Source organism: Saccopteryx leptura, chromosome 13 (genome assembly GCF_036850995.1).
Source record: "Saccopteryx leptura isolate mSacLep1 chromosome 13, mSacLep1_pri_phased_curated, whole genome shotgun sequence".
Lineage (NCBI taxonomy): Eukaryota > Metazoa > Chordata > Mammalia > Chiroptera > Emballonuridae > Saccopteryx > Saccopteryx leptura.
The window spans coordinates 27,503,732-27,518,525 of NC_089515.1; the positions used below are offsets into that span (position 1 = coordinate 27,503,732).

At 44.1% G+C, this 14,794-nt stretch overlaps 1 protein-coding gene across 1 annotated transcript in view; it reads left to right on the forward strand.

Annotated features, from left to right (window-relative positions):
* The first annotated feature begins 8,657 nt into the window (after positions 1 to 8,657).
* DNMBP (dynamin binding protein) overlaps positions 8,658 to 14,794 on the forward strand; it is a 119,418-nt gene continuing 113,281 nt past the window's right edge. The window contains exon 1 of the mRNA XM_066355536.1: positions 8,658 to 8,785. The gene's annotated coding sequence lies outside the window, so the exon portion shown is untranslated. The remainder of the gene's footprint in view (positions 8,786 to 14,794) is intronic.

Sequence of the window (14,794 nt, forward strand, 5' to 3'; positions counted from 1 at the left end):
AGAGAGAGACAGAGAGGAAGGAGAGGGGGAGGGGTGGAGAGGCAGATGGGCGCCTCTCCTGTGTGCCCTGGCCGGGAATCGAACCTGGGACCTCTGCACGCCAGGCCGACGCTCTACCACTGAGCCAACCGGCCAGGGCGATAGATGTTGTTTTTTAAGAGGTTACAATACTGTAGTTAAGGGCATGAGTTTGGGACTCTAACAGACCTGGGTTTTAATCCTAGCTCTGCTCCTTATTTGCTGTGTGACCTTGAACAAGTAACTTACCTTCTCTGAGTCATAGTTACATCTGGACAAAAAATAAGAATAATATCTACCTCCTTCAGAGTTTGTGAGGATTGATGATAATACTCACAAATCAGTAATGAGGGGAGAACAGCTTCTGCCCCAGGCCCTTGGCTGATGATTTAAGCCTGAGAGAGACATCAAGGACTTAGGATCCAAATGGGAGTTTGGAGTGAGGGGCCTGAGGATCTGAACCAAGCCCACCCTCCCTTTTAAAAAATCTCATGTACTAGATGGCCTTTATTAGTTCCTTATTCTTCCTGGCACTTTTCCTTCTAAATTGAAGATTTTGTAACATAATAATTCTCTTCCTTACATGACTAGATAAGAGAATTTCTGGTTTTCAGACAGGAAGCTAGCTAATAACTTTTGGACCTGGTTCTAGTTCCCAAAGAGGTTTCTGCTCCGATAAACTGTAACCACATTGTCTTTTCATTTTAGTGAAGACACTTAGCACTCAGAAGGCCACCTGGCTTATATAAGTTTATCATATGTATTGGCTGAGTGAGTGATTTCCAGGATTATTTTTGCATTTCCCCTCCTTCTCTTCTCTTTCACTATTGTTTTTTATTAGAGCATCTTTTTATTTTTGCAAGAGAGAGAGGGACAGACAGACAGACAGGAAGGAAGAGAGATGAGAAGCATCAGCTTATTATTGCGGCACCTTAGTTGTTCATTGATTGCTTCTCATATGTGCCTTGACTGAGGGGTTCCAGCTGAGCCAGTGACCCCTTGTTCAAGCCAGAGACATTGAGATCTATCCAGCGACCTTGGGGTCATGTCTATGATCTCACACTAAAGCCAGTGACCCCGTGTTCAAGCTGGTGAGCCCATGCTCAAGCCGGATGAGCCTGCATTCAAGCTGGCAACCTTAGGGGTTTTTTTTGTTTTTACAGAGACAGAGAGTGAGTCAGAGAGAGGGATAGACAGGGACAGACAGACAGGAACGGAGAGAGATGAGAAGCATCAATCATTAGTTTTTCATTGCGCTTTGCAACACCTTAGTTGTTCATTGATTGCTTTCTCATATGTGCCTTGACCACGGGCCTTCAGCAGACTGAGTAACCCCTTGCTGGCTTTTTTCCTCAAACCAGATGAGCCCGCACTCAAGCTGGCGACCTCGGGGTCTCGAACCCGGGTCCTCTGCATCCCAGTCCGACGCTCTATCCACTGCGCCACCGCCTGGTCAGGCAACCTTAGGGTTTTGAACTTGGATTCTTAGTGTCTCAGGTTGGCACTGTATCCACTGAGCTACCACCTGGTCAGGCTAGAGCATCTTTTTAAAAATTATTATAAACCATATTAGGCACAATTATAAAATTACTCTTCATGAAAAGATTATATTGATCTGTTATATTGTTCTGCCCAATATAACTCCTTCTCTTGCCTATGGGAAGACCCTGAGACTATGATGAGATATCCCCCCATGACTATGTTGCAGATGAAATCAAGGTCCCAAGTCAATTAATTCTGACTTAATCAAAAGGAAGACTATCATGGGTGGGCCTGACCTAATCAGATGAACTTTTACAAGCAGAGGGCTTCTCAGGTGGCCCGGATGAAGAAGCAGACAGTTCGGTCGTGAACTGTCTGTGAAGAGGAGCAGCCCCTAGGAGCTGAGGATACTAGCCCCGACCAACAGCTGGCAAAAAAATGAGGACCACAGTCACATACCACAAGGAAATGAGTTATGTGAACAATCTCAACCAGCTCAAGTCAAGGGCAGCTTCATGAGAGCAGAAGACCCAGCTAAGCAATGCCCTGACTCTTGATCAAAAGAGAAACCGAGAGATAATACATTCCTGCTGTTTTAAGCCTCTACCTGCGGGTTGGTTTGTTATGCAGTACTAGGAAATTAATATATAAACTATTCCAAATGCTTTTGTAAATTAGGTAGGATATAAATAAATAAAACACAAGTCACCAATTATAACCATTGTACTGAGTGGTAGAGCTGCCATGCTCCTACCTTGAGTGAGTGTGTATAAAACAAAATACAGCAAAAAAACAAGAACATGTAACTTTTTAAATAAGCAGGCTGGTGTGTCAACTTTCCCCAGTAGGTGACAGTGACAGCATTTTCTTTCTCTAAAGAGCACATGTCTCTGCAGCAGGGAGTTCAGCCTTTGGATAACTATAGTGTTTTGCCTCAAATAATTCCCATTATTTGCACCAAATTATATGTTACTGGATTGTAGATATGCACCATTGGCAGAAATACTAAAACAAGAGAAAATGTAAAGCATGTTCAGAGACTAAGCCTCTTCTCTGTTTCTCAAAGGATCAAAATCAATAAACAATATGTAACATCTCAACCTCTTCTATCCACCTCAAAACACTTGGAAGGAAAAGCAGGAGCCCGAGCCCTTTGAAATAGCCAAACATAGTTTCCCACAGTTTGAATTGTTATTGTAAGACAATAAGATCCCAACACAACTGTGTCACATTTGTATCTGTTAAAGATCCAGGATAAGAATTCACAGCAGCTCATGTATTGATTCATTCATTTGATGAATAGTTGAGTCCCATTTCTGAATCACATGCCGTGTTAAAAGCTGGGAAGACAGAGGCAAACCAGAGAGGCACACTCCACTTCTTTGGAGGGAGAGACAAAGAATCAAATAAGTTAATCAAATACATTTTAAAAATGAGTATGTGAGAAGTAGTGCTGAGAGAGGAAATGCCAGGGGATCCGTTTGAGATAGGATGGTGAAGGAAGACTTCTCAGAAGAGGTGATAATGGGGCTCAGATGTGAAGGATAAGAAAAAGGAAGGCTTGCAAAATGAGGAGTAAAAGTTTCAGGCTGAAAGGCTAGCAAGTTCAAGTACCCTGTGGCAAGAAGGAACCTGGCTGCTTATAGCCGCTGCATCTCTTGGGTCTAAGGGTGTGTGTGTGTGTGTGTGTGTGTGTGTGTGTGTGTGTGTACGTGCACACGCATGGCTTCCTGATCTATGATCTAACATGCTAGAAGCCTAACCCAGCATAGATCCAAGAAACAGGATAACATCCAAACCACACTGAGTCTAGTCACAAGCGAGCCTATGAAATTCACTTTTTCCATGGCCACAGAAAACACCCCTAACACGGCCAGGCATTTCAAAAACACAAGGATTGAGAAACAGCATAGCTTGAGACCAATCTGCCATCAGAACGAAAGAAAGTCAAAGTTCCAGTGTCTCTAGGGCATCATCTTCTCATATGTGGTACCATGATTTGTCAAATACACACACTCTCAACACACACCTGCACTGACAATCCATCATGCCCACCTCCTGCCTGGAATATTTCTTCACTTCCACGTTAACACTAACTCTATTCTGGCTTATAAACCATGAGTAAGCATTCCCCCTGGACAAATGTCTAAACAAACATCAATTCTTTTCCTCCTCCCAAAAGTTAGGTTCCACTATTTGTAAAGGCTTTTTCCCCTCTCACTTTCCCTAGTCCTTCCTCACCGTGTAATGTTCTTCCACCCGCACCTCCTTTCAGGATCTTTCCTTCTCCTACCTTTATTCTCTTCAATTCCCACACGCTCCCGGCACCCCTTACCCCGCCCCCCAGCAAGGCCCTGCTACCTATGAACGGAGTGTCACCTGCCAGCGGGGCAACTTGATTCATTACTGAATAGAGGACCAGCTGTGGAGGGCAACCCCTCAGGGGTGGGGCTTGTTTCTGCGGATGCGCTGCTTCCTCCTGCACAGTCCCCGGGAGGAGTGAGGAAAACCAACGCTTGGAACCATGTCTGCTCCCCAGGAGGAGAGAGGAAAGGCCTTCTTGACTTCATTTTGGATCGTCCCATGTGAGGCCTTAGGAATGATGAGCTCATCCTGGGTATTAGATCAAAGGAGTTGAGTGAGTTTCCTTAAATCCATTTTGGAATCAGAGGAAATATAAATAAACTAAAAATAAAAGGATCACAATTTTATTATTTTTGTTTGTATATTCAGATAAAGTATTTTGTGCATACTTTAGTTGATAAAAGACTTATTTCAGACTGATGAAAAAAGTTTTAATGGAGGGTGCTATGGACTGAATGCTTGTGTATCCCCCAAATTTATATGTCAATGCCTTAATGTGGTGATATTTGGAGGTGGGGCCTTTGGGAGGTAATGAGGTGATGGCAGTGTGGGAGCCCCATGGTGGCATTAATGTTCTTACAAGAAGAGGAAGATGGTACCCCCTTTTCCTCTGCCATGTGAGGCTACAAGAAGGCCACCTACAAGCCAGGGAGTAGGTCCTCACCAGACCCCAATCATGCTGGCATCCTGATCGCAGACTTCCAGTTTCCAGAGCTGTGAGAAATAAGTGTTTGCTATTTCAGCTGCCCAGTGGTGATCTCTTATAGCAGCTGGAGCAGACTAAGAGAGAGGGGTAGATACAGGGTCCACTAACTTTCTATTTTGGACTTTCTAATTTTTTATTAAGAACAGTTTAAAAAATACAATTGTTATCTACTATCACCACCAATTCATAAATATTCTAATGCCAAAAATTAGGGAAGATGTTATTTTTTAAAAAGTTCTCATTTTGCTGGGAACAGTAAATATTTCATCTCAGACTGGCATTTGGGAACCAGTAGTTTAAAAATGGGAACTTTGGTGGCTCAAATAAATAAAAATGTATAAGAAGGGTTTCAGACAGTTGGATCTAGGTGTCCCATTACGTGGTCTGGAATCTTTCTCCATTTCTGGATGTCATTGTCTTTGGTGGTGACATCAGTTTCATACAGGCTTCCCCCTGAAGGCACTAGATGACCAACCTAGATAAGGTAGCTTCCACCTTGTATTCTACCAGTCTAGCAACAAACTATTGGGCCTGACAATAGCACACATTGGGTTATGTGCCTGTCCCTAAAATTGTCATATTGACTATGATTGGTCAGTCTAGGGTTATATGCTCCTTCCTGGAAGGCAGAGGACAGGTTCCCATTTTTTTTTTTTTTTTTGTATTTTCCTGAAGCTGGAAACGGAGAGGCAGTCAGACAGACTCCCACATGCGCCCGACCAGGATCCACCCGGCACGCCCACCAGGGGGCAATGCTCTGCCCATCCCGGGCGTCGCTCTGTCGCGACCAGAGCCACTCTAGCGCCTGGGGCAGAGGCCAAGAAGCCATCCCCAGCGCCTGGGCCATTTTTTGCTCCAATGGAGCCTTGGCTGCGGGAGGGGAAGAGAGAGACAGAGAGGAAGGAGAGGGGGAGGGGTGGAGAAGCAGATGGGCGCCTCTCCTGTGTGCCCTGGCCGGGAATCGAACCCGGGACTTCTGCACACCAGGCCGACGCTCTACCACTGAGCCAACCGGCCAGGGCAGGTTCCCATTTTTTAAAAAACCAAAACATTGTTACTAAATAAAGGAGAATGGATGGTTATGGAGAAAAACAATAAAAGGCCATTACAATTTTATTAAATTCAAGTGCCACATCATTTTGACTGTGACTCTTATTAACTCAAGCAAACTCAATCATTCAACATTTATTAGGCCCACTGATGTGCCAGGCATTTTGCTAGGCAATAGGGATACAAAGATAAATTCACTTGTCCCTGAGAGGTAGAAAACTTTTTACAATAGTGTGTGAAGCAGTTGAGACCAGCCCTGTTGCAGGCCAAAGAATGATCACCTACATTATCATTCAGTGCCCTACTTTGCTTGGCTAATATTGGCCTGTCAGTATAGTAGGAAGTTGATGATTCATTTCTGTGAAATACTGTACACTAATTTCAAACAGATAATTATCATATGGGGGTGGAGGAGTGGGGGGGGGATCATAAACAACCATAGTTCAACAGGAGATAGTAGTGTGGTCCAATTGCTTTAGTAGATAATGCATTCCCAGGGTGTGCTTTAGAAGCATAGCATTTCATCCAAATAGCACAGTACCACCAGGCCCCACAAGGAGTCAGGCTTCCTCTGGAGTGTGTTATACCACTCCTGGCACATTTTCAGGAAGGACATTGAAGATCACAATGTCGTAAAGCTTCGTGGATGTGCCCGGATCAAATATTGCCAAGGGATATATGTAGCCGAATCATATCATCAGAGACATTCAAACTGCAGACCAGGAGAATCTATCAGATTGTCACTGCTGCCTTCATTCCAGCAAAAGAAGCTTTTAGCCTCGACTGACAGTCTTATCGACTCAGAAACTGGTTTCTAATTTGTTCTGATCATTAAGCTTTGTTTTTCTCTTTGTTTTCATAGACACGCCTCTTATTTAATACCCAATTGCTTGCTTACACAGTAGGGCCTCACTTTGGGAGCCCCTCTGCATCACCACCTCCTGAAATGAGACTCAGAAATTTAACTGGACTGACTTAATCTCAGGACTGAATGATTGGATCAATAAATATGGAGCAACCTACCAACTTAGCTTCCGGAATATGAAGCTTTATTTAAAATTTTAAAGGCAGGACTGAAGGAGAACCAAAGTTTTGCCACCCTGAAGCTGTCTTTTGGGATATTGATATTAACATATTTATTAAGAAACAAAAGACTCAGAAAGAACCTTTGGCCCTCCTCCCTTTCCTGGCCAACAGATTCAGACAGAAAAACCTGCTTTAGGAAGGGAGCCTTGGTTGAACTACTTTAAGAATCTTTACCCTAGCATTAGTCAGGAAGAATTCAAGCCTGTTAGCTAGATACCCACTATGTCCCATTGTTTCTGAGTTGCCTAGCAAGTATGTTTCTGCCATACATGTGTTACTCTCCCTCAACTACCTGTAAATCACCAATTCTCACTTTGGAAATCTAATACCTCACCCCCACTCTTTTTCCTTTGCCCAAAAATGTCACATATATCCAATGTTGCCTCACTGTCTTTGGACTTTCACGCTTATATGAATTTCCCCATGTACATGTATTAAAATTTTGATTTTATCCTTTTTTTTTTCTTTAATGAAAGGAGGAAAACAGTACAGAGATTCCTCAAAATACATAATATAGAATTACCATGTGAGCTGGCCATTCCATTTCTGGGTATAGGCACAAAACAACCAAAAGCAGAGATTCAAACATATCTGTACACACATGCTCACAGCAGCATTATTATTTAATTTTTCTATCATTTTGAGAGGAGGAAGGGGAGGGCAGAGAGAGAGAGAGAAGAAGGGAGAGAGAGAAACATCAACTGGTTGTTCCACTTAGTTGTGCACCCATTGGTTTCTTCTCATATGTGCCCTGACCGGGATGGAACCCTCTATCTCCGTGCACCAGGATGACACTATCCACTGAGTCACAAACCAGGGCCACAGCGGCATTATTCTTAATAGCCAAAAGGTGGAAGCAAATATTGGGTGGAAAACATCCATTAACTGGTGAATGGGTAAACAAAATTTGATATAGACATATACCGGACTATTATTTCCAACTTAAAAATAAAGAACATTCTGCCAGGTGCCCCAACATGGATGAACCTCGAGGACATTATGCCAAGTGAAATAAGCCAGTCACAAAAAAAGACAAATACTGTGTGATTCCACTTAACGGAGGCCCTGACAGTAAGTAGAATTGTGGTTGCCAGGAGCTGGGAGGAGGGGAATGAGGAGTTAATGTTTAATGAATACTCTTTCAGTTTGGGAAGATGAAAATTTCTGGAGGTGGATGGTGGTGATAGTTGTACAACAGTGTGAACATACTTAATGCCACAAAACCATACACTTAAAATGGTTAATATGATCAATCTTATGGTATGTATATTTTATCACAATTTTTTTAAAGCAAAGGAAAGAAATGATATCCTGGGGAAATTTTTGAAATAGAGGTCTATCTCTGCTATGTACACACACTGATCGATTTCTTGAATTCTAAGACTCTCTTATGTAGATCTCAGAAACTTAGGGCACAGACATTCAAGTAAGCATGACTCGGTGACCATTAGTACAGGGGACTTCACTAACGAGTTAACAACGTTCTCTCAGCCCTGCTCAGTTCTTGCATTCTGTCACTCCTGCTTTTAAATTCTCAACGATGCTCTGAGAGACTTTGTTCAGGGGAAAAAAAACCCAAAACAGGACAGACAGAAGCGAACGCCACGTGTTGCAGACGGTGATAACAGCACACAGGGCTGCATTGGCCTCCTCTACACAGAATTTTTAGTTTTCTGTGTCGTTGGGGGTGGGGTGGGGGGGCTGCAAGGGAGGAGCGGAACTTGCCATTAGCCGGAGCTGCGTGCAGCACCGACCCGCACGAGCAGAGGGCGCCCGGGCCGCACTAGGGATGGGGCGGCGTGGCCCAGGTCCCGGTTTCCCCCGGCGGAGGTCCTCGGGGCACCGCCCCCTCTGACGTCGCGGCGTGGGCGGGGCCGGGAGGTGGGCGCCCGAACCCAGTGTGGCGCCTCGGGCCGCGCGGGGCGGAAGCCTGGACGGGGGGCGGGAGGCGGGGCGGCCGCTCTGAGTCACATTGGATTGACCCACCCGCTGCTTCCAGGGGCGGAGGTGACAGCGGCCCGGGACGGGCGGCCGCAACTTGCCCGCCGCGCCGAGGGACCGCCGGGCGGCGGAGATCAGGTTAGGGGCGGGCGAGGCGGGGCGGGGAGCCCAGATAGTTGTCCCGAGCCGCGGGCGAAGGGAACCCGCGCCCTGGGGACGCGCCGCGCCGCGGGGCCTGCGCCGCCCCTTCCCCGCGGCGGCCGCTGTCCGGGCCGAGAGCGCCCAGAAGGCGGCCCGCCTCGGAGTCCTCAGGTCTCTGGCCAGGTCGGGTCCTGCGAAGTCCCAGGGAGTTGGAGGGGCTGGGCGGCCCGCAGTCGGAGGGATGCGGACGTGGGCTTTTTAAATGGTGTCAAGCAAGCCCAGGGCTCTTTTCACTGCACCGCCCTGCCATCCGGCAAAGAGGCTGAATTTGAGAGCTGGAAAAGAATTCAGCCACAGCCCAGCCTCCTATTTTACAGATGGAGACATTCTTCTGGCATGCTCAGAGACACATCTAGTCGGTGCAGGAGTTAATGATTCTGTGTCAGGGAGGCTGGGAGGGATGATTTCCAAAGCAAGAGTAAGACCTGTTTGGCTAGAGATGCTAGTTTGATTATGGTGGAGTTTTGCAGTTACCCGCAGACAGCTGCATTCCTGCCACAGGTACTGATTGATGTCCACCAGGCATCAATTTCTCAAAGTACATGATCCCCAAAAGGTTCATGATGTCAGTTGAATGAAGAAATATCGGGGTTCTAGACGCCAGGTCTGTTGCAAATTAGGCACTGTGGAGAATGCTTGGGTTATAGAGTTAAATTTTAAATGCAAGAGAAACCCACCCCACTTTAAAAGCAACCCTTAATTGTGTGCCTCATTTCTACAATAATGAAGGACACATAAAAACGTTATTCTGTAATATTGGTAACTTGCCTTCAGGTCTCTTTTACAGTAATAAGAGCATTGTGTATTGAAACTTAAAATTTAAAAAAAAATTATTCAATTTTTAGAGATGGGGGAGAGGGGGGGAAGGAGGGACAGGAAGCATCAATTCCCCTATGTGCCTTGACCAGGCAAGTCCAGGGTTTTGAATTGACGGCCTCAGCGTTCCAGGTGGACGCTTTATCCACTGCGCCACCACAGGTCAGGCACCCCCCCCCCCCATAATTAGTGATGCTGTGGTATATGGCAAGCCTTAACACTGTTACTTAGGGTTTGAGTATAGTTCAACTCTTTGCGTGGCTGATTTACAGGGGGAGAGGAGGACTGATTAAATCCATAGTTGTATTTCGCAAGACTGAAGTACCTGTCAGCATACAGACATGGTTTCACAGAGTTCATGGTGCATTTATAACTCTCAGCATGAATAGACTCCAGGTGGTGAGCACGTTAACCCCCTAGTACCCATTTTTCTCTGGATTATTGAATTAAAGACTCTCTAAGGCCCCCTTCCATCTCTGAAGTTCTCTCATTTTATGTGTTAATTTGAAACGTCACTCATTGTGACAACAAAAAGTTTTAAGAAGACAGGTTTAAGAAAATTCTGCATGATGCATAGCGAATTTTAAAATTCAATATTATACTCAGCCCTCCCTGTTATTTATCAGTGTGATTTTTCGAATTACAGATCCTTTGGTGTTAAATTCACTTAAATTCAGAGGTTGGAATGGAGCGCTTTGCGTATGATAGAGAATAGCTAAAGTCTGACCCGAGGTGGGGCCTGTATAGTGCATAGACATCTTCTGCAATAAGATGAGAACATTCTGCCTCAGAAAATGTGATGATATCTTTTCAACAGTGTTCATATGGTGTGTATTTTCAGCTGAGATATAATAATAATGTTTATAGGCAAGCTATACAAATATGTACTAGTTATTTATTCTGTCTCATAGACCCAAAGCAGAGCCTTCCCTTCCTCTTGTTTCTTCTTTCCTGGCTCCTTTCTTGTAAGTGTCCCTCTTACCTGCAGAGACCCTTGTCACATTCCTTTCCCCCACGTTGCAATATTCATAGCTTCTTTCAAGCACTGATTGATTGAACTTACATTACTTTTTATCCACTCAGAGAATAAAGGTCATAATTTTTTTTTATTATTAAGTGAGAGGCAGGCAGGCAGGCAGGCAGAGAGACAGACTCACGCATGCTCCAGACCGGGATCCATCTGGCAAGCCCCCTACAGGGTGATGCTCTGCCCACTTGAGGCCACTGCTCCATTGCTCGGCAACTGAGCTATTTCAGTGGCTGAGGCGAGGCCGTGGAGCCATCCTCAGCTCCTAGAGCGCTCAGGGCTAACTTGCTCAAACCATCTGAGCCATGGCTACAGGAGAGGAAGAGAGAGAGAGAGAGAGAGAAAGGAGAAGGGGAGGGGTGGAGAAGCAGATAGTCGCTTCTCCTGTGTGCCCTGACCAGGAATCGAACCTGGTACTTCTACAGGTTGGGCTGATGCTCTATCACTGAGCCAGCCGACTAGGGCCAGAAGTCATAATTCTTGAGTCACCATTTAAGATCTAAACACTAGGAGCATTTGAGATCTTGCTCCCAGGCATATGTCCTCATTTTGCCTCAAATAATCTCTCGTGAAAATTCAAAAAAAAAAAATCTAAAATCTAAGAATGATTACTCATTTTTAGAACATAGTGCAAGACTCCATGAGGCGGTTCTGAAGGTCAAGTAGACAGTTTAGATTTGTATCCTCCTTGTGCTCGGAGGCTACAATCTAGAAAGACTGCAGGGCCAATAAAAGTCATTTATCTTTGCCTCAGGGGCAAATCCTTTCTGCAGGATGCTTAGTGAATCTTCAAATTCATTATTGTTCTCAACCCTCACAAGTCACTTGATCAGTGTTGGGCTAAAATCAGTGAAAACTGATTTTTCAAATTCTAGATACTTTAGTATTAAGTTTGTATAGAGACATATTTTAAGATGATAAACACAATTAAAATAGAATGCAAATTGAGGTTTGCATACCTATTGCCAAGTATAAGGCTTGAATTATTTTTTAGGTTTATTATTCTGTCATTTTTTTTTTACGTCAGTTAATGGATTTCCTACAACATAGTATTATTACAAGATTTTCTGCTCTGAAATTTTTAAGTGTGCTTGGTCTTCAGCTAAAGCATTATTAAAATTCTTTTAGAATACTTGCAGAATCTTCACATCAACTAATATTAACTAGTTGATTATACCTAGCCCAGGAAAACACCTAAATAAACGAATTTTCAAGACTGGATAACAGGAGACTCTTGGTCAGGAGTTAATCAAGAGATAATCAGTCTCTTGCCTGAAAAGCAAAAAGGTCTATAGTTGCAGCCATAAAATCATATCATAGAACACCTCTGTAATGAAAGAGCCGTTAAACAAACCAAGGTGTTACCTTTTGGTTGGGTGCTTTATCCTCAGTGCTATAAAAATCAGCCACAGGACGAAAAATAGACATAGAGTAGTGAAAGTGTATTACTTCATTTTTAGATTTGTAGGGCTTTCTAACAAGAAGGATGTGACCACCAAGAACCAAGGCAGCACAGTGGAGCAAACAGGCATTGTACCAGGAGTCTGAAGTTTGAACATGTAGGTTTTGCTCCTGACTAGTTCATTCATTTACCAAATACCAAATATTCAGGGAGCACCTGTATGTGCCAGGCACTGTTCTGGGTGCTCAGGGCACAGCTGTGAGTGAAGCAGTCAAAGGCTTGCCCTCACACAATAGACATTTTAATGGAGTGGAGATAGACTCTAAATAACCATGTGAACAGACAGATGGCCACATAATCATAAATACTATGAAGAACTTCGAAGAGGTGTAAGTGGGAAGGGGCGTGTGTTGGGGGGCAGGGTTACTTTTTATGCAAAGAGGTCAGAGAAGGCCTTTGCTAAGATCACTTTTGATCTCTGATTTGTAGGTAATGAGGGAGCAAACAGGTGCCAGAGGGATAAGCAAGTTCCAAGCCCAGATGCAGGAGCATGTTTAGCATGTGTGAGAGACGTTGAGGTCATGGTGACCAGGCATCGCCAGTGTGGGCGAGGGGTACTTGGCAGCAGTAGATAAGAGGTGGTGGGAGTGGGAGTGGGAGGGGGCACATCGTTGGAGGCCATTGTAAGGACTTTGGCCTTTACTCTGAGTGAGGGGGAAGCAAGCCATTAGAGAGTTTTGAACAGAGGCGCCATGATGACTTACATTTTAACAGGGTCACTGTAGCTGTTGGGCAAGAATAGGCAGAAGGGGGTCAAGCGACTTCCCTTTTATACTAGCCGTGTGACCCTAACCTATAGTCCAGAATTTTATGATTCTAATTAGTATGGAATATTACCACGGAGAGGCCAGAGGATAGCATGTGAAGAGGTTCTGGAAGTAAAGAACTTCAAGTGACCTGAAAACTTGAGGCTGCTGACACACCTTTAGCTGAGTCACTCCAAATCAAGAGGTGATCGGGCTTTTCAGTCAGGGTGTCAGGTCATGAAAACAAAAACGCTGTTGCATGGATATTCTCTGCTGGTCCCTGAGGTTTCCTTTCCTGCTTGAAGAAGGATGAAAAGCTGTTACTCATCAACAGAGCTGGCAACCAGCGCCGCTTTTGTTGTTAGGCAAGTTGAAAACTGGGGAAAGGAACAATTCTACTTTTCTATTTATCATAGGTCATTTGAATTCTTCTTTTTAACATATAAGGAATAGAAAAGATATCTTCTGTATTTAATTTCCTTACCCCTTCCCGTTCACTTTCTGCCTCGTAGATACTCTCACTCTAGATATATATATTTTTAAATTTTATTTATTCATTTTTAGAGAGGAGAGAGAGAGGGAGAGAAACAGAGAGAGAGAAGGGGGGAGGAGCTGGAAGCATCAACTCCCATATGTGCCTTGACCAGGCAAGCCCAGGGTTTCGAACCAGTGACCTCAGCATTTCCAGGTCGATGCTTTATCCACTGCGCCACCACAGGTCAGGCGATACTCTCACTCTAATGAATTTAATGTGTTTCTTTTTGTCTGTATTGGATCTTGCAAAGTGGGGGGGGTTTGTTTTCTATGTGTATACCTATTTTACTTTGTAATGCTGTGTTTCAGTTGGCGTTTTTTCTGAGTAGTTTTTAAGATCCCTCCCTGTTTCTCTATGTACTCCTATTTCCTTGTTTCTGAATGCTGCATTCTACACTGGGCTGTGAGCGCATGATGGTTTTACTCATCTGCTCTCCTTGTGGTAGATACTGAGGTTATCCCTGCTCCCTAACACCGTCGGTGTTGCTGAGTGACTGTGTAATTTATCTGTGCGATATATACTTAGAAGGGAGTTGCTGGATTACAGGCTTGCATGTACAGAATTTGAGTAAATAGTGCCGGCTTTCTCTCCACGGCGCACCAGTCTCTCTCCCACCAGAAGAGTTCGAGGTTCCCTGTCCTTATGTCCCACCAACACTCAGCTTCCTTCAGCTCCTCACCTTTTCTAATCTCACAGGTACACAGTGATATCTTGTCCTTTTACTTTGCTTTTTCCTTGATTATTAATGATTTTAACTATCTGTATATCTTTGCCCATTTTCTGTTGGAGTTGCTATCTGTGTCGCCATTGACTTGTAGAAGTCATTTTGTAATATAGACAGGCACTCTTTGTCACGTTTAGGCTTTACAGATAATTTCTCATTGGTCATCTATTGATTTTGTTTTTGTCCTTTGATCAAGAAAAATTCTTAATTTTGATGTAATCAAATAAATAAATTCCTTGACTGTTTTATGCTTGTCAGCTTTTGTATAAGAAGTCCCTCCCTGTCCCTAGGTCACAGCCAGATTTCTAATTCATCTAGAGCCCACATTGCATGTGGTGCTAGATAGTGATCCAGTCCCATTATTCTCCATTTTTTCCAATAACATCTCCAAAAAAAATCTGTGCTTTTCTCCCCTGAATTGTGGTACCCTCTTTCATGGATACACTGGTCTGTCTAGGGCTCTGGTCCATTCATCTGTCAGTCAGTTCTTGCTTTATTTTTTCTTTGTCCTGTTTTTATTACACTGATTTTGTAAATGTCCTCATGACTGGCACAGCAAGTGCCCCTATATCTGGTCTTCATTTTGAAGTTTACTCAGCTATCCTGAAATAAATAATTTTTTCATATAATGATTTT